Below are 12,166 nucleotides of genomic sequence, written 5' to 3'. Positions count from 1 at the left end.
CAATACCTGCTAAAATGACAAAACTTACATATTTATGAAAAGCTTCTCGCCATATAGTGGAGACGCTGAGTTGCAAATGGGCACAACAAGAAGACAGTCACAAATCAATAAAGCTTTTGGCCACTAAGGCCTGCATCAGCAATAGATGTAGACACACACACACACACACACACACACACACACACACACACACACACACACACACACACACACACACAGCCACTGTCTCGGGCAACTGAAACCACACTGTGAGCAGCAGCACCAGTGCATAATGGGAGTGGCAACTGGTTGGGGGTAAGGAGGAGGCTGGGACAGGGAGGAGGAGCAGGAGCAGGAGCAGGAGGAGGGGGGATAGTATGGTGGGGATGGTGGTCAGGGAAGTGCTGCAGTGTGTGTGTGTGTGTGTGTGTGTGTGTGTGTTGTGTGTGTGTTGTGTGGTTTCACTCCATTTTGATCACAAACACCACCTATCCCATCAAAGGCAGGGCTACCTGTGAAACCAGTTGTGATCTACAAGTTAAGCTGCAACCACTGTGCTGCATTCTGTGTGGGCATGACAACCAACAAGCTGTCTGTCTGCATAAATGGCCACCGACAGACTGTGGCCAAGAAACAAGTGGACCACCCTGTTGCTGAAACACTACCAAACATGACATCCATCATTTCAGTGACTGCTTCACAGCGTGTGCCATATGGGTCCTTCCCACCAACACCAGCTTTTCTGAATTGCGCAGGTGGGAACTCTCCCTGCAATTCAGTAGTCACTGGAATAGGTCTGAACATTAAATATACAATTAACAATAACTTTACAGTAAAGTTTTTACAATTTAATTCCATTTCTTTTAGGAATATTCTTATATACTACTGTCAATGATTATTTCAAAATATTCTGTTAACTTATAAAATGGGTGTTTGAGTAACCAGTCACAAATCTTACATTTGAAAATATTACTGGTCAGTGACCGAGCAGATGCTGGAAGTTTATTGAAGAGTTTTAAACTCATTATTTTGTGTGAGTTTGCAGTCTTGGAGAGTCTGTGTCTTGGTATGTCGTTTGCCTCTGATGTTGTGGGGATGTATGTTCTCTCTGGTTTCAAACTCATTTAAGTTGCTTTTGACATAAAGCAGTGCTGTGTAGATGTATATAGATTCCCAACAGTTAATATCATGTGCTTGATAAAGAGGGGGCTGCAGTGTTCCTCAAGCTTATTGGTTGATAAAGAGGGGGCGGCAGTGTTCCTCGAGCTTTACTTTGCTCATTATTCTGACTACTTTTTTTGAATTTTCAGAATTTCACTGACAAAGCAAGAATGTCCCCATAACAATATGCCGTAGGAAATGTGTGATGAAACAGACCAAAATATGCCACCTTTAGATACTCATCAGTGACTACATCTGTCAGTCTCCAGATGAAATTACACACTCTTGCTATTCTCTTGCAGATATGGCTAATATGTTCCTCCCAGTTTAATTTGGAATCAATGTGGAATCCTAACAATTGTACTGATTTGCTTTCAACAGCTGTAGTTAAACTCAGAATTAGCTCTTGTATTTTATCAGGATTACATAGGAGTTCATTAGAAGAAACACAATTCATTACTAGTTCTAGTATTTCCTGTGTTGCCTGATGCAGTTTTGTTGTGTCATGGTGTGTACTGAGCAGTGTTGTGTCATCTGCATAACACACAATTGAATTTGCTCCTACATTGTAAGGTAAGTTATTAACTGCAATGATGAACAGGAAATGATCTAAGACCAAGCCCTGAGGCACTCCAGTCCGAGCTTACTTCAGCGAGGAGCATCTATTTTTAATTGATACAAACTGTCTCATGTTACTTAAGTATGATTCAATTACATCTAAAGATGGTTTGTGTATGCCATAAAAATCCAGTTTTGCAAGTGTTAAATGGTATGCAGTCATAGGCTTTGCTAGATCACAAAGTACAACTTAAAATAGATCCTTATTTTCGAATGCAGTTAACACCTGGTTAACAACTTCAGTGACAGCAGTATTGGTATTTTTACCATCTTGATATGCAAACTGTCTGTTGGAGAGATCATGCTTTTCAAAATAGTTATTTAGTTGGCTGTACATTAGATATTCAAAAACTTTAGAGAAAATTGGAACAATAGAAACTGGTCGATAGTTTTGAGGCAGATGCTTATCTCCCTTTTTAAAGACTGGTATCACTTTAGCAGTTTTGAGTGCATCTGAGAAAAATCCAGATTCTAAATACATATAAAAAATGAAAGGAAGAGATTGATAGATAAAGTGTATTATTTTTTTCATTACATAGTTAGAGAACCAATAACAGTCCATACTTTCGGAGTTGGTGAACCTTGCCACAGCTTTTACAATATCCTCTGGGGTGACAACATTCCAGTGTAAAGTATACTTCCTATGGGGCACAGCACCAAGACGATCTAGTGCACAAGTGCCATTTTGCTTGTTTTTGTTTTTCAGCTCACTCACTGAGGTGAGGAAGTAATTATTTACTTCTTCTGGGACCAGCATTTCACCTTGTGTGTGGGTTTGTGAATTATATTGGTTGACGATGCCCCATGCTGCTTTACATCTGTTGGGAGCACTTTCAATGTAATGTTTGCATGCAATTCTTTTTTTTTTTTTTCCCAAGGGCAGTTTGTTTATGTAGGTTTTTTTACATTTGAGATAAGCTCTATAAGAAATTTTATCTAGCTCAGGTCCTTGTTTACAAGAATTTTTATATATTCTGTACAGTCTCTGAGCATCTCCTCCCTAGTGAGAGCTAGCTCATCTGTATACCATTTTAGTTGTTTGTTTTTCTGTTTATGCTTTGCTACTTTTGATTAATGGTGAGTAGGAGTACCATAACTCTGTGAGTATTTTCAGGAAGTTGTTAAACAAAATTTCACCAGCACCCTTCCCAGGTTGTGTGTTGTATACAAAGTCCCAGTTAACATCAGATAATGTGTCAGTAAATAAATTAATATATTCATCTTTCTGCCCTCTTATCCATGTGGCATTAGCCTTGATTCAGACTGATGTGTCTGATTTAGGCAACTGATCACAGCAGAATGTTAAAATCAACGGTTCATGATCACCTAGGCCTCCACTGGCAAGTCTGATGTCATACATATCTCTAAAAAAAATTTAATATTATCTAAGCACGCATTATCCCGTTTTGGTGTGTAATTTGTACATTGCGAATTTAGTGATCTTAAGATATTCAAAAATGTTCTAGTAACGTTCATCATTGTTGGCCATTTCAATGTTGAAATTGCCACAGATAATTAGTTTTGTTTTAGATTTTAGTATTTTCCTCATAAGCAGCTCAAATCTTTCGAAAAATGTATTTGCATCTCCACTTGGTAATCTGTGTAAGCTAACAATTATAGTATTCTCTGCATTTAGTTTTATACACCTAAATTCTCCATATAGTTCTGACAGTAAGAGCTAACATCTATTTTGGTAAACATTATAGTATCTTTAGCAAATATTAAAACATCTCCATTCTTTCTTTCACTTTTACACATAATGTCTCCAACAGCATACCCTTGAGGAACAAAGTATTGTACTTGTTCTTCTGTCAGCCATTGTTCTGAGCCATCAACATTTTCAATACTGCAAAAATGTTCTAATTGTAATACTTTGTTCCTAATGCAGTGAATGTTCGTTTACATCACAGTAACAGATTTATGTTTATTGTTTATTATCTGTGAACACACTCTCATTCGAATGTTGCTTTTAGCACCTAGGTCAAGTAAAGGAGGTTTATTACCCACTGATTCACTGACTTTTATGCTAAAAAATGACATACATTCCAGGTATTACTCAAACCGCTACTTTCGTAGATTGTTTTATTACGTGTGAGTCTTTCTTTAATTATTTCATCAACACATTCCCACACAAACTTTTTCCCTTCATAGTTTAGGTGGTGCCCATGGCTGGTGTGAAGGTTAGGCTGCAGTTTACTTATATCGACCACAGCACAATTTGTGTATTCAGAGCACAGTTTCTTTATTTTAATATTTGTTCTTCGAATTTCTTAATTAACGCATGAACTATAGATTAAATCGTGCCTATGAGGCACTGTAGCAACAACTGTATTCCTTGATTTATTTTTTTCTAGAAAGTTCTGAAGCACTTTTACACAAACATCTGCTTCATTTTTCGTAACATCATTTGATCTCGTTATGCATACGACAAAGTCATTTTCTTGCGTGGATTTTGTTTGAACGCTAGTGCCTAAAATGTGTTTAGTTCCTGCTCTAGGTTTGACGACACTGGTCACTGCTGTGTCTCAATTTATTTCTCAAAACATACTAGATATATTCCTGTCATGACTGTCTGTTAGAAAAAGCACGCTGTTCTTTTTACTTGATGTTCCCCGTTTATCATCATTTTTCTCAAAGTGATTATTCGTTTTCAGTGCATTGTCTTTTGCAAGGTCTGGATCATTTACACTGTCTTCAACACAGTCACTGGAGTGCAGAACACTGAATTTGTTTTTGTCCGTAAATGTAACTGCTGTTGCGAAGTTCATTGTTATTTTTCCAGCTAAAGTCCTACGTTTGTGTTTTACTTCTTTCCACTCGGACGATTTGTACCTTTCGTCAGGTGTCACTTCACTTGATTTGTTCTTTGACTGTAGTTCCTGATTTTCATTCTTGAGTATGGTGATTTCGCTTCTTAAAGTGTTGACTAAGAACTGTAGAACTGAAACTCGTTCTCTTAAATTTGTTATTTCGACGTTACAATTCTTGCAAACTCCCTTTTTTACACATAAATGTAACTTTTTCTCTTATTAGAGTTACACACTTCTACACTCGCGACCATCTTGAACAAACCGTAATATATCCTAAGTTCCCGCTGCCCTCCTGACCTCAACCTTTGTTAGTGACTGTCCTCACACATCGAGCCCCTTCCCTGTTCCCATTCCAGCACTATACAGCCGTCATTCCACCACCATATTCAGTCTTTTTACTTCTCTCCTTTTCCTCTTCTTCCCCTCCCCCTACCCCCTCCAACCTCTCCCCACCTCTCGCCTGCCCTCAGTCTAACCTTCAGCACTTCTCTCCGCCACCCCCACCATACTGTCCCTCCCCATCCCAGCCTCCTCCTTACCCCCACCCATCATGCACTGGTTTGCTGCTCACAGTGTGGTTTCAGTTGCCTGAGACTGCGGTCGTGTGTGTGAGTTGCATTTGCGCATCTACATCTGTTTTTGATGAAGGCCTTAATGGCCGAAAGCTTTATTTATTTGGGACAGTCTTTTTGTTGTGCCTGTCAGCGACTCCGCATCTCTGCCGTATGGTGAGTAGCAACTTTCCTTTTCTTATGTTGTTACATTCCATCCTGGATTTTCCATTGTTTGAAACTATTTCAAATGTTACTCCAGTTCAGACAGAAGTTGCTCAGATGAGGGGGAGCTTGGGCTCACAGACTGTCGACAGACAATTGATCAACTGTCAGAGATTAGTGAGTTATCTTGGAGCTTGGTTCAGCAAATTTTAAAGGAAGATTTCTTCCACCACGACAATGCACCTGCGCGCAGACAGTTTTTGGCTAAAAATGCATGGTCCCACTGCCCCAAATATCTTACTCACCTGTCCTGATTCTGTGCGACTTCTCCTTATTTCCATGAATGAAAAGGGACGTGAAAGAACACTGATTTGACAGCATTGAAGAAGTCAAGAAAAAAAAAAAAGAGGGAGGAGCTGTGAGCTATTTCTAAAGATGACTACAAAAAATGTTTCGAACAGTGGAAGCAGTGATGGAACAAATGTATTACTTATAATGGCGAGTATTTTAAAGAGAACAAGGCTGTTTTGTAAACAGTTTGGGAAAAAAAATATAGCTTTTTAAAAAAATCTGTTTTTTTCTTAATTCTCTCCTCAAAACAAATCTTTCAGTGCTCATGATATTATTTACAGTCAGTTGCCCAGTGATCTTTAAAATGACAATAGTAAACAAACAGATCTATCTGACTTCCTTCCCAGTTACTAATAAAGTACAAATATTCCACAAGTAATGCAAGAATTTTAATGAAACCAAACAGCACAGTAACTCTCAACATAGATAATGTAAATAAATAAAAAAAAAAAAAAAAAAAAAAAAAAAAAAAAAAGTTTCTCCTCAAAGACAGCCAAAACAATTATCTTCTCAAAATGCAAGAGAACTTCTTCACTCTATAAGCAGAAATGTAAACCTGTCTTTCAATCAAATCAGTGCAAAACAGCTTTAGTATAATCGTGTTTCAACGTCTCTTTGCCTCAACCAGTTGGATACAAATCCCTTTTCAAAAAATATGTTTACATATGTACACTATGTCCATAAATAAAATCCAGTTTCAAAATGCTTTTGAAAGAGAACCACTGCTCAGAATGATGTCAAATTTGAACAGTTTGTTATTGATGCGGGGCGGGGGGGGGGGGGGGGGGGGGGGATCATGGAAAAAAAATTGACCGGTAGATGTTACTGTGTCAGAATATGCACACCAACAGATGCACTGCACACCACTGTTCTATGGTTGGTGTCTGAGACACCTAACATTAAACAGTACTGTCTCCATCAAGGATAGTGCTCTGCTGGTAAAAAACTTTTCAACTGCGCCAGTAGCCATGAAGAAGTTCCGGGCACTGAGCGGTGTGAGAAAAGTCACTGGTCTCATAGTTGCTAAGGGTATGGAGAAAATTATTATAAAATTTGAAAAGACAGGTTGTTTTGAAGTGAGGCAAAGGGAGGAAAGCAGTTGATCCAACGTCTGCTGACGATGTGGTCACAGCACTGCAGGAGGGATCAAGCAGTGGTGTGCACACATGCAGAGCACGGTGTAACCTTACCCTCCCACACATCACTATTAAAATTCTGTTTGTGCACAAATTTGAAAGCTTCTTGAGACACAAGATACACAAAAGAAAAACTTTTTACTTATCTTCATTTTTTCTTGTTGTTGGTTCCAGTTCTTGTGTCTAGGGGTACATTCTCTCAGCTGAAATTTTGATTTAACATTGTGGGTTCCTGATGACTAAATAACTGATGAAGATTTGTGTGTACTACTCTTGAATTTTATTCTTTGTCACATTTTTCAATAATCACACCGTTTTTACAATTTCCACTTAATACTCTAAATGTTAGTGTCAATCATATAAATACATCTGTCCCCATCAGAGGCATACTCACTACTATTTACGTTCTGTGGTACTCACAATATTCCAAAGAGTTTACAAAGCAACAGAGTTTACTTTCTTGACAAAAGAAAAATCTGTACTAAGTCACATCATTATTTTATAAATGAATCCAGAAATAAGTTTAATAATTAGTGCCAGATTGTGCAATTAATAATATGAATTTTAAGTATGCCAGAATTTCTAATTTCAAGTATTTCTAAAAGAAGAATAATGTTAACTGTATGCACAGTGTGTAACAAACTAATTTCTTTTTATACATTTTAGTCTGAAATTTAATCATCCTATACAAAACCAAATGAAATTCTTTCAGTGAAACAGCTGAGAATATTCATCTATACCAGACTCAGGAAAAATCCTGGTATTGTCTACTTCTACAAATAAATTTAAAAAAGGTTATGTTAGAAAAGGATGTCCCATTACAATATCCCCCTCATAAAATTTGGGAACAGGGTGTTTACAATATTTTGTGACAGACTACAAGGTTTGTCAAATGGTGTACATAATGATGACCAGGATAGCAGATAGATGTACAGAAGTATCTGATACATAATATCAGATAAGACATGAAAAATATCTACTGTACAAATCATAATCTATACATATATCAGGACATGGTATCAGATTTTCTGATCTCTGGAACATACTGTCACAAGACAAATAATACAAGGTCAAAACTACAGTATTATACAATTAAACTATAGAAATAACTACAGAGAGAATGTAAATTACTAGAATTATAAATTGTACATTAACATCCATACAATTAAACCTTCAAGATTTTCAAAAGGAAGGAGAGAAAATTTCAGAGCCGAAGTGAATGACAAGCGGGCGGAGTCGATAAGCTCACCACAACAGGTACAGACAAGAAGAATGATTCCAACTCATGATGGAGTACAATCAGCTTCATAAACCAAAGTATTAAAGGATATGTTGACTCATGAAAGAACAAAATAATGGAAAAATATTAGGGCCTAAGTTTGCGTTGTGGGGATCGTCCCAAGAATCCAAACCACACCAGGTACAAACCAGCAAAAAATGTTTCCACACAACAAAATGAATAAAGTTCATAATCATATCAATAAGTTCAGTCATATGCTAAGAGTAACTATGAGTGTGTCCACAACTCAAGTTCCAATCAGATACAATATTGTAATATTCAGGATAAATACGAGTACATGTAAACAGTCCTAGTTAGCTGTGAATGAAGACACAATCCAGTAACTTGAGAACCAAAATCAGTCTATGAAAGCAGATATGTATACATCTTGTTATATTGTCCATACTAGTAAATGTCTTCCACACTATTTGCCAGTCGCCCATGCAAACTAACCTAGGTGCACCACACACCTAGAACATTAGTTTACAATTGATAAAAAAAAAAAAAAAGATACATAGTGATTTAAAGTTACATAGTGCATTGGAAAGTCTATCACCTTACTTGAAAAAACATACATTTATGCTGAATAACACTGTCTTTAGCAGTTTTGGCTAACGTTTCACAAATATCAGTCACAACACAGATCCAGTCGACAGATGCTTGAGTATGTTACCCAGCACCCACAATCTCTTGCAAGTTGACTGGGTCCAGCAGGGTACATCCATACAGCAGAGTGGGGAGTGGATCTGCCCACACTCCAACGGATAGGTAACTTCCTGTCTAGCATTCACATCAAATTCTGAAACATTGGTTTGTGTACTAAATTTGCTGTTCAATACCTCCTTCACATCACACGATATATGTTCTTCTTAGTAACTTTTCAAAGTCGATTATATGGGATTTGTCAGGTGAAATTAAAAAGTGTTCACATATTAAACATTAATAAGCAGAGTTAAATGCAATAAAAGAATGGACTGATAAGGTACACACAGTTATGCTCAGATACTATTACTAATTTTTGAAGTACAAATTGTGATTGTCCCATTTCAAAATTGCAAAAGGATCTACTCATTTAGTCTCATGTCATATATGTATCATATTCTAAAGCACATATGTATTACAGAACACAACTATATAATGTATCATACATTTCAATCCAGTCAACAGGTAAGACAGAACTTTAGGAATCACATCATCTTACTTACTAAATTAAAGACAAACAGAACACAATTATGTAGTTTTACAAATCTACAGGCATAGTGAATATTTTCTTCTAGACTAAAGATCATTATGCATCCATGTTCATACGTCTTGTCCTCTATACTAAATGTTAAAAGTACCTGAGATTTTAACAGTTGGCTTTGCATACCTGTAGCTCCTCTTATCTTTACACCTACATTGGACATTTCCACGAAATTCTTACTATATTTAATCTTGTCTATAAATTGTACAGATATACCACAAACCAGGTTACCTGTATCAAACAAACAGTTCCCTTTCCACTGATCAATCTTAATCTTAATGTAAGGACACCCAAAACCTGAATTATCATCTATGCTATTAGACACTTTATGTAAAATATAACTTTCAATTTCATCAAATGCTACATCCACACTGTTTTTGCAGGGTTTTATCAACTAACTGGTATCACAGCATTACATTGGTTACTCATGTTGTCAGGTCAAGATTGCACACACCGAAATGGTTACATAGCACAACCAACATTACTTATTACAGAAGAAACACAAAATATATTACTGTCAAAATCACACTTCCTACTTAGATCTTGTTTCACTTCATTCCACCAATCTGGATACAAATTTTGACTAGCCACAGCTAACTTACTCCAGAATGCAAATTTATCTACATTATTGTCTATTTGGTCCCAAACAAATTTCAAAAAGTTTTCAACTTTGTTCTGTAGGTTTACAGATAACTCGCCTTTACTGTCTGGATCATTTCACAGCATGACATTAATGAAAAACTGCTTCGACTGGACTGGTATTCCTTGACTCTCACTTACATCATCACATACATCACTTACCTTAGCTGTATTTACAAATAACTCTGAAACTTAATTATTCTTAAACTCCACAAACACCTGATCATCATCATCATATTCTTCTAAAATTACTTCATCAACATCAGTAACAACACAAGTCTCATCACCATCAAAGTCACACACCCCAGCTACATTCATTTGCAATATGCTGCCAGTCTCAGACTTACCAATCTCAATTTATTTCACAGCTCTCATTCACGTCTACATAAAAATATCACCTAATTCAGATCCAGTACAGCCATCACTTGTTTTACGCACATCAATAACACTGTTTTCTGACCAAGAGAAGAAGTCATTGTACACACTACACCAAAATTCTCACTACTCTCACGTTCTGGTTTGTGATTAGCACCTGCATCACCATAATTAGACAAAGTATCCCAAAACTTTTGATCAAGACATAAATGAGAAATCTGATGTTCCTTCTGCTCAACTAAAGATGCCTGTACCACATTATTAATACTGTTGTTATTTTCTAAATGTAAGTGTTAATTGGGAGTCCTGTACCTGGTGTTTCCTCACCCAAAAACTGTGGACCTTTTCATTGAGATGGACCGCCGTTTCCTGAGTCGCCACATCTATGATTATTTCTTCTATTAAATTGACAGTGGTTATCCCCACAATTCCTATTCTGCTGAGGTTCAAAATTTCTGTCTGTGTTACCATTTTGACCCTGATAGAAATTACCATTATCTCTGTTTCTGTAATTATTACCATTGTGATCTCTATCATTTCAATTATTATGGTACATGCTTCTTTCAACTGCCCTACCTACCCTGTCAACATACCATAAAAATTGTTCAAGGCAATCGCCAGGTCTGTGTGCTATATCTCACTGCAACCTTTCTGATAATCTCCTTTATAGTGCATCAGTCAATGTCATTACATCAAATGGTTTGTCAAGGTGTGTTAATTTCTTAAGTTGATCCTTACAGGACTGTTTCAGGGTACTGTCCCTATTCCTATAATTTGGAACACTCAGAAATTCAAAAAATTGTTCAAATGGCTCTGAGCACTATGGGACTTGAACGTCTGAGGTCATCAGTCCCCTAGACACTGAACTAATTAAACCTAACTAACCTAAGGACATCACACACATCCATGCCCGAGGCAGGATTCGAACCTGCAACTGTAGCAGCAGCACTGTTCCGGACTGAAGCACCTAAAACCACTCAGCCACAGTGGCCGGCTCAGAAATTCACTTTTAATTCTCCCTTGTTCAGCTCCTGACTAACATTTATTTAAAAAAAAACATTTTTTTAAACTTTGGTATCTTTCCCACTGACTTAAATTTAAATTTACCCAAGACAGAGCTTCGACTTCAAGACATCTTTTAACAAATTTAATTTTTTGATTGTCACTCGTGCCTGACACAAAACTATCTCTACGGTGGTATAGAAAATCCTCTGGTTGTAAATTGTCTGATGGAAAACTTTTGATCGGAATGTTGGACCACACAATAGCATTATTTGAATACAGATTGTTGTGAATGCAATTTTCCTGAACTACTGAAATTCTTTGATCTAAAACATTTGCATTAGTTAGCATACTGTTTTCAACATTTAAAATCTTTTGATCTAACCTGCTACAGTTCTGTTCCATTTTTTCCTCTATGGCCTTCTGTTGAACTATGACATCATTAACATTGTTCTCCTGATTTGCGGATTGTGTAACTTACTCATTTTCCAAAACAATAAATTTATTTTCTAATACACTGACTTTTTCATTCACACTTCTTTTCCATGTGACAACCCATGTATTAGCTCGGAAACCGGGTCCATTTGGTATTTTACCCTGTCCATTTTACAATTGTTTTCAGTTTTTAGATCTTTTAATTGTCCTTGTCATGAAGTAAATTTTTTATCATTGTCTGTCCTTATTTCAGTTAACTGCACTAAATTTGCTATTGGTATCTGTTTTTATTTTGGTTAGCTGATCATTCAACTGCACTAAATTTGCTAATGTTATCCATCTTCATTTCCTGTAATTTTGCTAAAATCAACTACAAAATATCGGTTTTCACTGTTTCTTTGCTAATTACACTTTCACTTGGT

This window comes from Schistocerca cancellata, chromosome 1 (genome assembly GCF_023864275.1).
Source record: "Schistocerca cancellata isolate TAMUIC-IGC-003103 chromosome 1, iqSchCanc2.1, whole genome shotgun sequence".
NCBI classification, from domain to species: Eukaryota; Metazoa; Arthropoda; class Insecta; order Orthoptera; family Acrididae; genus Schistocerca; species Schistocerca cancellata.
The sequence above is the reverse complement of the archived record's forward strand: the minus strand, read 5'-3'. Positions refer to the sequence as shown.